The 17,407-nt window shown below is 34.8% G+C and overlaps 3 non-coding genes across 3 annotated transcripts; all 3 read left to right on the top strand.

The window, feature by feature from the left end:
• The first annotated feature begins 10,633 nt into the window (after positions 1–10,633).
• On the top strand, positions 10,634–10,707 carry TRNAN-AUU (transfer RNA asparagine (anticodon AUU)). The gene has a single exon. It is a non-coding gene; the product is annotated as a tRNA-Asn (tRNA).
• Positions 10,708–12,966: 2,259 nt separating this feature from the next.
• Positions 12,967–13,040, top strand: TRNAN-AUU (transfer RNA asparagine (anticodon AUU)). The gene has a single exon. It is a non-coding gene; the product is annotated as a tRNA-Asn (tRNA).
• Positions 13,041–16,451: 3,411 nt separating this feature from the next.
• On the top strand, positions 16,452–16,525 carry TRNAN-AUU (transfer RNA asparagine (anticodon AUU)). The gene has a single exon. It is a non-coding gene; the product is annotated as a tRNA-Asn (tRNA).
• Positions 16,526–17,407: the final 882 nt, after the last annotated feature.

Below are 17,407 nucleotides of genomic sequence, written 5' to 3' on the forward strand. Positions count from 1 at the left end.
TCCTGAAGCACTCACTCATCATGGGAAAGTACCAATGTGTTTCTTCGTTGGTTGATGGAAGAAACATCTTACAAAAACTCTCCAGATTATTGAATTTTTAACGTTTTTCTAGGAAACGTTCTAGATGAATGCTTATTAGCCTTTGTCAGTATGAACATTTGGCAAAGTGTCTCTGTGGCGCAATCGGTTAGTGTGTTTAGCTATTAACCAAAAGGTTGGTGGTTCAATCCCACCCAGGGACATAATTGACCTTGTTATCAGATTTTGGTGATATTTAAGTAGACAAGTCAAAATTTCAAACACCCTCTTATGGTGTAGGGTACCTGGCCATCTCTGATGTAATCAGAGTTAGATTTGATTCAGTGATTTTATAAAAAAACAGCTAGGAAGCACAATTTAGCAGTGGGTTGCAGAGAAAAAAAAAATATGCTGGCAGGAAAATCCAATTGAGTGATTAAACAGCTCTTCATTTTCTGGCTTTATTTTTATGCTAACAAATTTGTTCTCTGAAAAGTGTCCACAAAGCCAAGTCTCTGATTAACACCTTTGTAAGGATGGTTTTTCACCTATTACTAAATTAAACTTGCTTCATTGGAAAGGCAGCAAGATGCATCCTCATTTCAATGTCTACTGAAATAATACAGGTTGACACCAGGAAACATTAACGCCACTGCATCCTTGCTGCTTTCTCATGTGGAAGTCTGTTTAATGTGAAAACAAGGTGATATCTAATTAGCACACAGGTAAGGAATTAAGAAAATCTTTATTTAAGGGTGAAGATGTTTCTCACAAAATCGTTGCCACAATGCATCATTGAAATTCAAGCTGGAAAGATGATTTTAATATATCACTTGTACATTTTGCATTGCTCTTCTGGTGACAATGTAGTTTGTTTTTGTCAAGTACCATTTTAATAATAGGGTAAAGAAAATTAAGTGGATTTTTGAAAGAAAACAATACTGTCAATATACTATTAAAACAAATTAAAATGGTAAAAGTTATTGTACTTTAAGTAAAAATAAAAGAGCAAAAATATCAATCCCAGTTTTGGATTACTTTAATTAACAAAAAAAAATGCATATAGCAGAGGATAGTTTTAATCTGCCTACCTCTGGGTTATGGGCCCAGCATGCTTCCATTGCAGTACTCTGCTGCACATGTAAGTGCAAGAGATCCTGAAGCACTCACTCATCATGTGAAAGTACCAATGTGTTTCTTCGTTGGTTGATGGAAGAAACATCTTACAAAAACTCTCCAGATTATTGACTTTTTAAAGTTTTTCTAGGAAACGTTCTAGATGAATGCTTATTAGCCTTTGTCAGTATGTACTTTTTGCAAAGTGTCTCTGTGGCGCAATCGGTTAGTGTGTTCGGCTATTAACCAAAAGGTTGGTGGTTAAATCCCACCCAGGGACGTAATTGACCTTGTTATCAGATTTTGGTGATATTTAAGAAGACAAGTCAAAATTTCAAACCCCCTCTTATGGTGTAGGGTACCTGGCCTTCTCTGATGTAATCAGAGTTAGATTTGATTCAGTGATTTTATAAAAAACAGCTAGGAAGCACAATTTAGCAGTGGGTTGCAGAGAAAAAAAAATATGCTGGCAGAAAAATCCAATTGAGTGATTAAACAGCTCTTCATTTTCTGGCTTTCTTTTTATGCTAACAAATTTGTTCTCTGAAAAGTGTCCACAAAGCCAAGTCTCTGATTAACACCTTTGTAAGGATGGTTTTTCACCTATTACTAAATTAAACTTGCTTCATTGGAAAGGCAGCAAGATGCATCCTCATTTCAATGTCTACTGAAATAATACAGGTTGACACCAGGAAACATTAACGCCACTGCATCCTTGCTGCTTTCTCATGTGGAAGTCTGTTTAATGTGAAAACAAGGTGATATCTAATTAGCACACAGGTAAGGAATTAAGAAAATCTTTATTTAAGGGTGAAGATGTTTCTCACAAAATCGTTGCCACAATGCATCATTGAAATTCAAGCTGGAAAGATGATTTTAATATATCACTTGTACATTTTGCATTGCTCTTCTGGTGACAATGTAGTTTGTTTTTGTCAAGTACCATTTTAATAATAGGGTAAAGAAAATTAAGTGGATTTTTGAAAGAAAACAATACTGTCAATATACTATTAAAACAAATTAAAATGGTAAAAGTTATTGTACTTTAAGTAAAAATAAAAGAGCAAAAATATCAATCCCTGTTTTGGATTACTTTAATTAACAAAAAAAAATGCATATAGCAGAGGATAGTTTTAATCTGCCTACCTCTGGGTTATGGGCCCAGCATGCTTCCATTGCAGTACTCTGCTGCACATGTAAGTGCAAGAGATCCTGAAGCACTCACTCATCATGTGAAAGTACCAATGTGTTTCTTCGTTGGTTGATGGAAGAAACATCTTACAAAAACTCTCCAGATTATTGACTTTTTAAAGTTTTTCTAGGAAACGTTCTAGATGAATGCTTATTAGCCTTTGTCAGTATGTACTTTTTGCAAAGTGTCTCTGTGGCGCAATCGGTTAGTGTGTTCGGCTATTAACCAAAAGGTTGGTGGTTAAATCCCACCCAGGGACGTAATTGACCTTGTTATCAGATTTTGGTGATATTTAAGAAGACAAGTCAAAATTTCAAACCCCCTCTTATGGTATAGGGTACCTGGCCTTCTCTGATGTAATCAGAGTTAGATTTGATTCAGTGATTTTATAAAAAACAGCTAGGAAGCACAATTTAGCAGTGGGTTGCAGAGAAAAAAAAATATGCTGGCAGATAAATCCAATTGAGTGATTAAACAGCTCTTCATTTTCTGGCTTTCTTTTTATGCTAACAAATTTGTTCTCTGAAAAGTGTCCACAAAGCCAAGTCTCTGATTAACACCTTTGTAAGGATGGTTTTTCACCTATTACTAAATTAAACTTGCTTCATTGGAAAGGCAGCAAGATGCATCCTCATTTCAATGTCTACTTAAATAATACAGGTTGACACCAGGAAACATTAACGCCACTGCATCCTTGCTGCTTTCTCATGTGGAAGTCTGTTTAATGTGAAAACAAGGTGATATCTAATTAGCACACAGGTAAGGAATTAAGAAAATCTTTATTTAAGGGTGAAGATGTTTCTCACAAAATCGTTGGAATTCAAGCTGGAAAGATGATTTTAATATATCATTTGTACATTTTGTATTGCTCTTCTGGTGACAATGTAGTTTGTTTTTGTCAATTACCATTTTAATAATAGGGTAAAGAAAATTAAGTGGATTTTTGAAAGAAAACAATACTGTCAATATACTATTAAAACAAATTAAAATGGTAAAAGTTATTGTACTTTAAGTAAAAATAAAAGAGCAAAAATATCAATCCCAGTTTTGGATTACTTTAATTAACAAAAAAAAATGCATATAGCAGAGGATAGGTTCAATCTGCCTACCTCTGGGTTATGGGCCCAGCATGCTTCCATTGCAGTACTCTGCTGCACATGTAAGTGCAAGAGATCCTGAAGCACTCACTCATCATGGGAAAGTACCAATGTGTTTCTTCGTTGGTTGATGGAAGAAACATCTTACAAAAACTCTCCAGATTATTGACTTTTTAACGTTTTTCTAGGAAACGTTCTAGATGAATGCTTATTAGCCTTTGTCAGTATGTACTTTTTGCAAAGTGTCTCTGTGGCGCAATCGGTTAGTGTGTTCGGCTATTAACCAAAAGGTTGGTGGTTAAATCCCACCCAGGGACGTAATTGACCTTGTTATCAGATTTTGGTGATATTTAAGAAGACAAGTCAAAATTTCAAACCCCCTCTTATGGTGTAGGGTACCTGGCCTTCTCTGATGTAATCAGAGTTAGATTTGATTCAGTGATTTTATAAAAAACAGCTAGGAAGCACAATTTAGCAGTGGGTTGCAGAGAAAAAAAAATATGCTGGCAGGAAAATCCAATTGAGTGATTAAACAGCTCTTCATTTTCTGGCTTTCTTTTTATGCTAACAAATTTGTTCTCTGAAAAGTGTCCACAAAGCCAAGTCTCTGATAACCACCTTTGTAAGGATGGTTTTTCACCTATTACTAAATTAAACTTGCTTCATTGGAAAGGCAGCAAGATGCATCCTCATTTCAATGTCTACTGAAATAATACAGGTTGACACCAGGAAACATTAACGCCACTGCATCCTTGCTGCTTTCTCATGTGGAAGTCTGTTTAATGTGAAAACAAGGTGATATCTAATTAGCACACAGGTAAGGAATTAAGAAAATCTTTATTTAAGGGTGAAGATGTTTCTCACAAAATCGTTGCCACAATGCATCATTGAAATTCAAGCTGGAAATATGATTTTAATATATCACTTGTACATTTTGCATTGCTCTTCTGGTGACAATGTAGTTTGTTTTTGTCAAGTACCATTTTAATAATAGGGTAAAGAAAATTAAGTGGATTTTTGAAAGAAAACAATACTGTCAATATACTATTAAAACAAATTAAAATGGTAAAAGTTATTGTACTTTAAGTAAAAATAAAAGAGCAAAAATATCAATCCCAGTTTTGGATTACTTTAATTAACAAAAAAAAATGCATATAGCAGAGGATAGTTTTAATCTGCCTACCTCTGGGTTATGGGCCCAGCATGCTTCCATTGCAGTACTCTGCTGCACATGTAAGTGCAAGAGATCCTGAAGCACTCACTCATCATGTGAAAGTACCAATGTGTTTCTTCGTTGGTTGATGGAAGAAACATCTTACAAAAACTCTCCAGATTATTGACTTTTTAAAGTTTTTCTAGGAAACGTTCTAGATGAATGCTTATTAGCCTTTGTCAGTATGGACTTTTTGCAAAGTGCCTCTGTGGCGCAATCGGTTAGTGTGTTCGGCTATTAACCAAAAGGTTGGTGGTTCAATCCCACCCAGGGACGTAATTGACCTTGTTATCAGATTTTGGTGATATTTAAGTAGACAAGTCAAAATTTCAAACCCCCTCTTATGGTGTAGGGTGCCTGGCCTTCTCTGATGTAATCAGAGTTAGATTTGATTCAGTGATTTTATAAAAAAAACAGCTAGGAAGGACAATTTAGCAGTGGGTTGCAGAGAAAAAAAAATATGCTGGCAGGAAAATCCAATTGAGTGATTAAACAGCTCTTCATTTTCTGGCTTTCTTTTTATGCTAACAAATTTGTTCTCTGAAAAGTGTCCACAAAGCCAAGTCTCTGATTAACACCTTTGTAAGGATGGTTTTTCACCTATTACTAAATTAAACTTGCTTCATTGGAAAGGCAGCAAGATGCATCCTCATTTCAATGTCTACTGAAATAATACAGGTTGACACCAGGAAACATTAACGCCACTGCATCCTTGCTGCTTTCTCATGTGGAAGTCTGTTTAATGTGAAAACAAGGTGATATCTAATTAGCACACAGGTAAGGAATTAAGAAAATCTTTATTTAAGGGTGAAGATGTTTCTCACAAAATCGTTGAAATTCAAGCTGGAAAGATGATTTTAATATATCACTTGTACATTTTGCATTGCTCTTCTGGTGACAATGTAGTTTGTTTTTGTCAAGTACCATTTTAATAATAGGGTAAAGAAAATTAAGTGGATTTTTGAAAGAAAACAATACTGTCAATATACTATTAAAACAAATTAAAATGGTAAAAGTTATTGTACTTTAAGTAAAAATAAAAGAGCAAAAATATCAATCCCAGTTTTGGATTACTTTAATTAACAAAAAAAAATGCATATAGCAGAGGATAGTTTTAATCTGCCTACCTCTGGGTTATGGGCCCAGCATGCTTCCATTGCAGTACTCTGCTGCACATGTAAGTGCAAGAGATCCTGAAGCACTCACTCATCATGTGAAAGTACCAATGTGTTTCTTCGTTGGTTGATGGAAGAAACATCTTACAAAAACTCTCCAGATTATTGACTTTTTAAAGTTTTTCTAGGAAACGTTCTAGATGAATGCTTATTAGCCTTTGTCAGTATGTACTTTTTGCAAAGTGTCTCTGTGGCGCAATCGGTTAGTGTGTTCGGCTATTAACCAAAAGGTTGGTGGTTAAATCCCACCCAGGGACGTTATTGACCTTGTTATCAGATTTTGGTGATATTTAAGAAGACAAGTCAAAATTTCAAACCCCCTCTTATGGTATAGGGTACCTGGCCTTCTCTGATGCAATCAGAGTTAGATTTGATTCAGTGATTTTATAAAAAACAGCTAGGAAGCACAATTTAGCAGTGGGTTGCAGAGAAAAAAAAATATGCTGGCAGATAAATCCAATTGAGTGATTAAACAGCTCTTCATTTTCTGGCTTTCTTTTTATGCTAACAAATTTGTTCTCTGAAAAGTGTCCACAAAGCCAAGTCTCTGATTAACACCTTTGTAAGGATGGTTTTTCACCTATTACTAAATTAAACTTGCTTCATTGGAAAGGCAGCAAGATGCATCCTCATTTCAATGTCTACTTAAATAATACAGGTTGACACCAGGAAACATTAACGCCACTGCATCCTTGCTGCTTTCTCATGTGGAAGTCTGTTTAATGTGAAAACAAGGTGATATCTAATTAGCACACAGGTAAGGAATTAAGAAAATCTTCATTTAAGGGTGAAGATGTTTCTCACAAAATCGTTGGAATTCAAGCTGGAAAGATGATTTTAATATATCACTTGTACATTTTGTATTGCTCTTCTGGTGACAATGTATTTTGTTTTTGTCAATTACCATTTTAATAATAGGGTAAAGAAAATTAAGTGGATTTTTGAAAGAAAACAATACTGTCCATATACTATTAAAACAAATTAAAATGGTAAAAGTTATTGTACTTTAAGTAAAAATAAAAGAGCAAAAATATCAATCCCAGTTTTGGATTACTTTAATTAACAAAAAAAAATGCATATAGCAGAGGATAGGTTCAATCTGCCTACCTCTGGGCTATGGGCCCAGCATGCTTCCATTGCAGTACTCTGCTGCACATGTAAGTGCAAGAGATCCTGAAGCACTCACTCATCATGGGAAAGTACCAATGTGTTTCTTCGTTGGTTGATGGAAGAAACATCTTACAAAAACTCTCCAGATTATTGACTTTTTAACGTTTTTCTAGGAAACGTTCTAGATGAATGCTTATTAGCCTTTGTCAGTATGTACTTTTTGCAAAGTGTCTCTGTGGCGCAATCGGTTAGTGTGTTCGGCTATTAACCAAAAGGTTGGTGGTTAAATCCCACCCAGGGACGTAATTGACCTTGTTATCAGATTTTGGTGATATTTAAGAAGACAAGTCAAAATTTCAAACCCCCTCTTATGGTGTAGGGTACCTGGCCTTCTCTGATGTAATCAGAGTTAGATTTGATTCAGTGATTTTATAAAAAACAGCTAGGAAGCACAATTTAGCAGTGGGTTGCAGAGAAAAAAAAATATGCTGGCAGGAAAATCCAATTGAGTGATTAAACAGCTCTTCATTTTCTGGCTATCTTTTTATGCTAACAAATTTGTTCTCTGAAAAGTGTCCACAAAGCCAAGTCTCTGATTAACACCTTTGTAAGGATGGTTTTTCACCTATTACTAAATTAAACTTGCTTCATTGGAAAGGCAGCAAGATGCATCCTCATTTCAATGTCTACTGAAATAATACAGGTTGACACCAGGAAACATTAACGCCACTGCATCCTTGCTGCTTTCTCATGTGGAAGTCTGTTTAATGTGAAAACAAGGTGATATCTAATTAGCACACAGGTAAGGAATTAAGAAAATCTTTATTTAAGGGTGAAGATGTTTCTCACAAAATCGTTGAAATTCAAGCTGGAAAGATGATTTTAATATATCACTTGTACATTTTGTATTGCTCTTCTGGTGACAATGTAGTTTGTTTTTGTCAAGTACCATTTTAATAATAGGGTAAAGAAAATTAAGTGGATTTTTGAAAGAAAACAATACTGTCAATATACTATTAAAACAAATTAAAATGGTAAAAGTTAGTGTACTTTAAGTAAAAATAAAAGAGCAAAAATATCAATCCCAGTTTTGGATTACTTTAATTAACTTAAAAAAAATGCATATAGCAGAGGATAGTTTCAATCTGCCTACCTCTGGGTTATGGGCCCAGCATGCTTCCATTGCAGTACTCTGCTGCACATGTAAGTGCAAAAGATCCTGAAGCACTCACTCATCATGGGAAAGTACCAATGTGTTTCTTCGTTGGTTGATGGAAGAAACATCTTACAAAAACTCTCCAGATTATTGACTTTTTAACGTTTTTCTAGGAAACGTTCTAGATGAATGCTTATTAGCCTTTGTCAGTATGAATATTTTGCAAAGTGTATCTGTGTCGCAATCGGTTAGTGTGTTTGGCTATTAACCAAAAGGTTGGTGGTTCAAACCCACCCAGGGACATAATTGACCTTGTTATCAGATTTTGGTGATATTTAAGTAGACAAGTCAAAATTTCAAACACCCTCTTATGGTGTAGGGTACCTGGCCATCTCTGATGTAATCAGAGTTAGATTTGATTCAGTGATTTTATAAAAAAACAGCTAGGAAGCACAATTTAGCAGTGGGTTGCAGAGAAAAAAAAATATGCTGGCAGGAAAATCCAATTGAGTGATTAAACAGCTCTTCATTTTCTGGCTTTATTTTTATGCTAACAAATTTGTTCTCTGAAAAGTGTCCACAAAGCCAAGTCTCTGATTAACACCTTTGTAAGGATGGTTTTTCACCTATTACTAAATTAAACTTGCTTCATTGGAAAGGCAGCAAGATGCATCCTCATTTCAATGTCTACTGAAATAATACAGGTTGACACCAGGAAACATTAACGCCACTGCATCCTTGCTGCTTTCTCATGTGGAAGTCTGTTTAATGTGAAAACAAGGTGATATCTAATTAGCACACAGGTAAGGAATTAAGAAAATCTTTATTTAAGGGTGAAGATGTTTCTCACAAAATCGTTGGAATTCAAGCTGGAAAGATGATTTTAATATATCACTTGTACATTTTGTATTGCTCTTCTGGTGACAATGTAGTTTGTTTTTGTCAATTACCATTTTAATAATAGGGTAAAGAAAATTAAGTGGATTTTTGAAAGAAAACAATACTGTCAATATACTATTAAAACAAATTGAAATGGTAAAAGTTATTATACTTTAAGTAAAAATAAAAGAGCAAAAATATCAATCCCAGTTTTGGATTACTTTAATTAACAAAAAAAAATGCATATAGCAGAGGATAGTTTCAATCTGCCTAGCTCTGGGTTATGGGCCCAGCATGCTTCCATTGCAGTACTCTGCTGCACATGTAAGTGCAAGAGATCCTGAAGCACTCACTCATCATGGGAAAGTACCAATGTGTTTCTTCGTTGGTTGATGGAAGAAACATCTTACAAAAACTCTCCAGATTATTGACTTTTTAACGTTTTTCTAGGAAACATTCTAGATGAATGCTTATTAGCCTTTGTCAGTATGTACTTTTTGCAAAGTGTCTCTGTGGCGCAATCGGTTAGTGTGTTCGGCTATTAACCAAAAGGTTGGTGGTTAAATCCCACCCAGGGACGTAATTGACCTTGTTATCAGATTTTGGTGATATTTAAGAAGACAAGTCAAAATTTCAAACCCCCTCTTATGGTGTAGGGTACCTGGCCTTCTCTGATGTAATCAGAGTTAGATTTGATTCAGTGATTTTATAAAAAATAGCTAGGAAGCACAATTTAGCAGTGGGTTGCAGAGAAAAAAAAATATGCTGGCAGGAAAATCCAATTGAGTGATTAAACAGCTCTTCATTTTCTGGCTTTCTTTTTATGCTAACAAATTTGTTCTCTGAAAAGTGTCCACAAAGCCAAGTCTCTGATTAACACCTTTGTAAGGATGGTTTTTCACCTATTACTAAATTAAACTTGCTTCATTGGAAAGGCAGCAAGATGCATCCTCATTTCAATGTCTTCTGAAATAATACAGGTTGACACCAGGAAACATTAACGCCACTGCATCCTTGCTGCTTTCTCATGTGGAAGTCTGTTTAATGTGAAAACAAGGTGATATCTAATTAGCACACAGGTAAGGAATTAAGAAAATCTTTATTTAAGGGTGAAGATGTTTCTCACAAAATCGTTGCCCCAATGCATCATTGAAATTCAAGCTGGAAAGATGATTTTAATATATCACTTGTACATTTTGTATTGCTCTTCTGGTGACCATGTAGTTTGTTTTTGTCAATTACCATTTTAATAATAGGGTAAAGAAAATTAAGTGGATTTTTGAAAGAAAACAATACTGTCAATATACTATTAAAACAAATTAAAATGGTAAAAGTTATTGTACTTTAAGTAAAAATAAAAGAGCAAAAATATCAATCCCAGTTTTGGATTACTTTAATTAACAAAAAAAAATGCATATAGCAGAGGATAGTTTTAATCTGCCTAGCTCTGGGTTATGGGCCCAGCATGCTTCCATTGCAGTACTCTGCTGCACATGTAAGTGCAAGAGATCCTGAAGCACTCACTCATCATGGGAAAGTACCAATGTGTTTCTTCGTTGGTTGATGGAAGAAACATCTTACAAAAACTCTCCAGATTATTGACTTTTTAACGTTTTTCTAGGAAACGTTCTAGATGAATGCTTATTAGCCTTTGTCAGTATGAACATTTCGCAAAGTGTCTCTGTGGCGCAATCGGTTAGTGTGTTTGGCTATTAACCAAAAGGTTGGTGGTTCAATCCCACCCAGGGACATAATTGACCTTGTTATCAGATTTTGGTGATATTTAAGTAGACAAGTCAAAATTTCAAACACCCTCTTATGGTGTAGGGTACCTGGCCATCTCTGATGTAATCAGAGTTAGATTTGATTCAGTGATTTTATAAAAAAACAGCTAGGAAGCACAATTTAGCAGTGGGTTGCAGAGAAAAAAAAAATATGCTGGCAGGAAAATCCAATTGAGTGATTAAACAGCTCTTCATTTTCTGGCTTTATTTTTATGCTAACAAATTTGTTCTCTGAAAAGTGTCCACAAAGCCAAGTCTCTGATTAACACCTTTGTAAGGATGGTTTTTCACCTATTACTAAATTAAACTTGCTTAATTGGAAAGGCAGCAAGATGCATCCTCATTTCAATGTCTACTGAAATAATACAGGTTGACACCAGGAAACATTAACGCCACTGCATCCTTGCTGCTTTCTCATGTGGAAGTCTGTTTAATGTGAAAACAAGGTGATATCTAATTAGCACACAGGTAAGGAATTAAGAAAATCTTTATTTAAGGGTGAAGATGTTTCTCACAAAATCGTTGCCACAATGCATCATTGAAATTCAAGCTGGAAAGATGATTTTAATATATCACTTGTACATTTTGCATTGCTCTTCTGGTGACAATGTAGTTTGTTTTTGTCAAGTACCATTTTAATAATAGGGTAAAGAAAATTAAGTGGATTTTTGAAAGAAAACAATACTGTCAATATACTATTAAAACAAATTAAAATGGTAAAAGTTATTGTACTTTAAGTAAAAATAAAAGAGCAAAAATATCAATCCCAGTTTTGGATTACTTTAATTAACAAAAAAAAATGCATATAGCAGAGGATAGTTTTAATCTGCCTACCTCTGGGTTATGGGCCCAGCATGCTTCCATTGCAGTACTCTGCTGCACATGTAAGTGCAAGAGATCCTGAAGCACTCACTCATCATGTGAAAGTACCAATGTGTTTCTTCGTTGGTTGATGGAAGAAACATCTTACAAAAACTCTCCAGATTATTGACTTTTTAAAGTTTTTCTAGGAAACGTTCTAGATGAATGCTTATTAGCCTTTGTCAGTATGGACTTTTTGCAAAGTGTCTCTGTGGCGCAATCGGTTAGTGTGTTCGGCTATTAACCAAAAGGTTGGTGGTTCAATCCCACCCAGGGACGTAATTGACCTTGTTATCAGATTTTGGTGATATTTAAGTAGACAAGTCAAAATTTCAAACCCCCTCTTATGGTGTAGGGTGCCTGGCCTTCTCTGATGTAATCAGAGTTAGATTTGATTCAGTGATTTTATAAAAAAAACAGCTAGGAAGGACAATTTAGCAGTGGGTTGCAGAGAAAAAAAAATATGCTGGCAGGAAAATCCAATTGAGTGATTAAACAGCTCTTCATTTTCTGGCTTTATTTTTATGCTAACAAATTTGTTCTCTGAAAAGTGTCCACAAAGCCAAGTCTCTGATTAACACCTTTGTAAGGATGGTTTTTCACCTATTACTAAATTAAACTTGCTTCATTGGAAAGGCAGCAAGATGCATCCTCATTTCAATGTCTACTGAAATAATACAGGTTGACACCAGGAAACATTAACGCCACTGCATCCTTGCTGCTTTCTCATGTGGAAGTCTGTTTAATGTGAAAACAAGGTGATATCTAATTAGCACACAGGTAAGGAATTAAGAAAATCTTTATTTAAGGGTGAAGATGTTTCTCACAAAATCATTGAAATTCAAGCTGTAAAGATGATTTTAATATATCACTTGTACATTTTGTATTGCTCTTCTGGTGACAATGTAGTTTGTTTTTGTCAAGTACCATTTTAATAATAGGGTAAAGAAAATTAAGTGGATTTTTGAAAGAAAACAATACTGTCAATATACTATTAAAACAAATTAAAATGGTAAAAGTTAGTGTACTTTAAGTAAAAATAAAAGAGCAAAAATATCAATCCCAGTTTTGGATTACTTTAATTAACTTAAAAAAAAAATGCATATAGCAGAGGATAGTTTCAATCTGCCTACCTCTGGGTTATGGGCCCAGCATGCTTCCATTGCAGTACTCTGCTGCACATGTAAGTGCAAGAGATCCTGAAGCACTCACTCATCATGGGAAAGTACCAATGTGTTTCTTCGTTGGTTGATGGAAGAAACATCTTACAAAAACTCTCCAGATTATTGACTTTTTAACGTTTTTCTAGGAAACGTTCTAGATGAATGCTTATTAGCCTTTGTCAGTATGAACATTTTGCAAAGTGTCTCTGTGGCACAATCGGTTAGTGTGTTTGGCTATTAACCAAAAGGTTGGTGGTTCAATCCCACCCAGGGACATAATTGACCTTGTTATCAGATTTTGGTGATATTTAAGTAGACAAGTCAAAATTTCTAACACCCTCTTATGGTGTAGGGTACCTGGCCATCTCTGATGTAATCAGAGTTAGATTTGATTCAGTGATTTTATAAAAAAAACAGCTAGGAAGCACAATTTAGCAGTGGGTTGCAGAGAAAAAAAAATATGCTGGCAGGAAAATCCAATTGAGTGATTAAACAGCTCTTCATTTTCTGGCTTTATTTTTATGCTAACAAATTTGTTCTCTGAAAAGTGTCCACAAAGCCAAGTCTCTGATTAACACCTTTGTAAGGATGGTTTTTCACCTATTACTAAATTAAACTTGCTTCATTGGAAAGGCAGCAAGATGCATCCTCATTTCAATGTCTACTGAAATAATACAGGTTGACACCAGGAAACATTAACGCCACTGCATCCTTGCTGCTTTCTCATGTGGAAGTCTGTTTAATGTGAAAACAAGGTGATATCTAATTAGCACACAGGTAAGGAATTAAGAAAATCTTTATTTAAGGGTGAAGATGTTTCTCACAAAATCGTTGCCACAATGCATCATTGAAATTCAAGCTGGAAAGATGATTTTAATATATCACTTGTACATTTTGCATTGCTCTTCTGGTGACAATGTAGTTTGTTTTTGTCAAGTACCATTTTAATAATAGGGTAAAGAAAATTAAGTGGATTTTTGAAAGAAAACAATACTGTCAATATACTATTAAAACAAATTAAAATGGTAAAAGTTATTGTACTTTAAGTAAAAATAAAAGAGCAAAAATATCAATCCCAGTTTTGGATTACTTTAATTAACAAAAAAAAATGCATATAGCAGAGGATAGTTTTAATCTGCCTACCTCTGGGTTATGGGCCCAGCATGCTTCCATTGCAGTACTCTGCTGCACATGTAAGTGCAAGAGATCCTGAAGCACTCACTCATCATGTGAAAGTACCAATGTGTTTCTTCGTTGGTTGATGGAAGAAACATCTTACAAAAACTCTCCAGATTATTGACTTTTTAAAGTTTTTCTAGGAAACGTTCTAGATGAATGCTTATTAGCCTTTGTCAGTATGTACTTTTTGCAAAGTGTCTCTGTGGCGCAATCGGTTAGTGTGTTCGGCTATTAACCAAAAGGTTGGTGGTTAAATCCCACCCAGGGACGTTATTGACCTTGTTATCAGATTTTGGTGATATTTAAGAAGACAAGTCAAAATTTCAAAACCCCTCTTATGGTATAGGGTACCTGGCCTTCTCTGATGTAATCAGAGTTAGATTTGATTCAGTGATTTTATAAAAAACAGCTAGGAAGCACAATTTAGCAGTGGGTTGCAGAGAAAAAAAAATATGCTGGCAGATAAATCCAATTGAGTGATTAAACAGCTCTTCATTTTCTGGCTTTCTTTTTATGCTAACAAATTTGTTCTCTGAAAAGTGTCCACAAAGCCAAGTCTCTGATTAACACCTTTGTAAGGATGGTTTTTCACCTATTACTAAATTAAACTTGCTTCATTGGAAAGGCAGCAAGATGCATCCTCATTTCAATGTCTACTTAAATAATACAGGTTGACACCAGGAAACATTAACACCACTGCATCCTTGCTGCTTTCTCATGTGGAAGTCTGTTTAATGTGAAAACAAGGTGATATCTAATTAGCACACAGGTAAGGAATTAAGAAAATCTTCATTTAAGGGTGAAGATGTTTCTCACAAAATCGTTGGAATTCAAGCTGGAAAGATGATTTTAATATATCACTTGTACATTTTGTATTGCTCTTCTGGTGACAATGTAGTTTGTTTTTGTCAATTACCATTTTAATAATAGGGTAAAGAAAATTAAGTGGATTTTTGAAAGAAAACAATACTGTCCATATACTATTAAAACAAATTAAAATGGTAAAAGTTATTGTACTTTAAGTAAAAATAAAAGAGCAAAAATATCAATCCCAGTTTTGGATTACTTTAATTAACAAAAAAAAATGCATATAGCAGAGGATAGGTTCAATCTGCCTACCTCTGGGCTATGGGCCCAGCATGCTTCCATTGCAGTACTCTGCTGCACATGTAAGTGCAAGAGATCCTGAAGCACTCACTCATCATGGGAAAGTACCAATGTGTTTCTTCGTTGGTTGATGGAAGAAACATCTTACAAAAACTCTCCAGATTATTGACTTTTTAACGTTTTTCTAGGAAACGTTCTAGATGAATGCTTATTAGCCTTTGTCAGTATGTACTTTTTGCAAAGTGTCTCTGTGGCGCAATCGGTTAGTGTGTTCGGCTATTAACCAAAAGGTTGGTGGTTAAATCCCACCCAGGGACGTAATTGACCTTGTTATCAGATTTTGGTGATATTTAAGAAGACAAGTCAAAATTTCAAACCCCCTCTTATGGTGTAGGGTACCTGGCCTTCTCTGATGTAATCAGAGTTAGATTTGATTCAGTGATTTTATAAAAAACAGCTAGGAAGCACAATTTAGCAGTGGGTTGCAGAGAAAAAAAAATATGCTGGCAGGAAAATCCAATTGAGTGATTAAACAGCTCTTCATTTTCTGGCTATCTTTTTATGCTAACAAATTTGTTCTCTGAAAAGTGTCCACAAAGCCAAGTCTCTGATTAACACCTTTGTAAGGATGGTTTTTCACCTATTACTAAATTAAACTTGCTTCATTGGAAAGGCAGCAAGATGCATCCTCATTTCAATGTCTACTGAAATAATACAGGTTGACACCAGGAAACATTAACGCCACTGCATCCTTGCTGCTTTCTCATGTGGAAGTCTGTTTAATGTGAAAACAAGGTGATATCTAATTAGCACACAGGTAAGGAATTAAGAAAATCTTTATTTAAGGGTGAAGATGTTTCTCACAAAATCGTTGAAATTCAAGCTGGAAAGATGATTTTAATATATCACTTGTACATTTTGTATTGCTCTTCTGGTGACAATGTAGTTTGTTTTTGTCAAGTACCATTTTAATAATAGGGTAAAGAAAATTAAGTGGATTTTTGAAAGAAAACAATACTGTCAATATACTATTAAAACAAATTAAAATGGTAAAAGTTAGTGTACTTTAAGTAAAAATAAAAGAGCAAAAATATCAATCCCAGTTTTGGATTACTTTAATTAACTTAAAAAAAAAATGCATATAGCAGAGGATAGTTTCAATCTGCCTACCTCTGGGTTATGGGCCCAGCATGCTTCCATTGCAGTACTCTGCTGCACATGTAAGTGCAAGAGATCCTGAAGCACTCACTCATCATAGGAAAGTACCAATGTGTTTCTTCGTTGGTTGATGGAAGAAACATCTTACAAAACTCTCCAGATTATTGACTTTTTAACGTTTTTCTAGGAAACGTTCTAGATGAATGCTTATTAGCCTTTGTCAGTATGAACATTTTGCAAAGTGTCTCTGTGGCGCAATCGGTTAGTGTGTTTGGCTATTAACCAAAAGGTTGGTGGTTCAAACCCACCCAGGGACATAATTGACCTTGTTATCAGATTTTGGTGATATTTAAGTAGACAAGTCAAAATTTCAAACACCCTCTTATGGTGTAGGGTACCTGGCCATCTCTGATGTAATCAGAGTTAGATTTGATTCAGTGATTTTATAAAAAACCAGCTAGGAAGCACAATTTAGCAGTGGGTTGCAGAGAAAAAAAAAATATGCTGGCAGGAAAATCCAATTGAGTGATTAAACAGCTCTTCATTTTCTGGCTTTATTTTTATGCTAACAAATTTGTTCTCTGAAAAGTGTCCACAAAGCCAAGTCTCTGATTAACACCTTTGTAAGGATGGTTTTTCACCTATTACTAAATTAAACTTGCTTCATTGGAAAGGCAGCAAGATGCATCCTCATTTCAATGTCTACTGAAATAATACAGGTTGACACCAGGAAACATTAACGCCACTGCATCCTTGCTGCTCTCTCATGTGGAAGTCTGTTTAATGTGAAAACAAGGTGATATCTAATTAGCACACAGGTAAGGAATTAAGAAAATCTTTATTTAAGGGTGAAGATGTTTCTCACAAAATCGTTGCCACAATGCATCATTGAAATTCAAGCTGGAAAGATGATTTTAATATATCACTTGTACATTTTGCATTGCTCTTCTGGTGACAATGTAGTTTGTTTTTGTCAAGTACCATTTTAATAATAGGGTAAAGAAAATTAAGTGGATTTTTGAAAGAAAACAATACTGTCAATATACTATTAAAACAAATTAAAATGGTAAAAGTTATTGTACTTTAAGTAAAAATAAAAGAGCCAAAATATCAATCCCAGTTTTGGATTACTTTAATTAACAAAAAAAAATGCATATAGCAGAGGATAGTTTTAATCTGCCTACCTCTGGGTTATGGGC

Source organism: Pseudophryne corroboree, chromosome 5 (assembly GCF_028390025.1).
Source record: "Pseudophryne corroboree isolate aPseCor3 chromosome 5, aPseCor3.hap2, whole genome shotgun sequence".
Classification (NCBI taxonomy): domain Eukaryota; kingdom Metazoa; phylum Chordata; class Amphibia; order Anura; family Myobatrachidae; genus Pseudophryne; species Pseudophryne corroboree.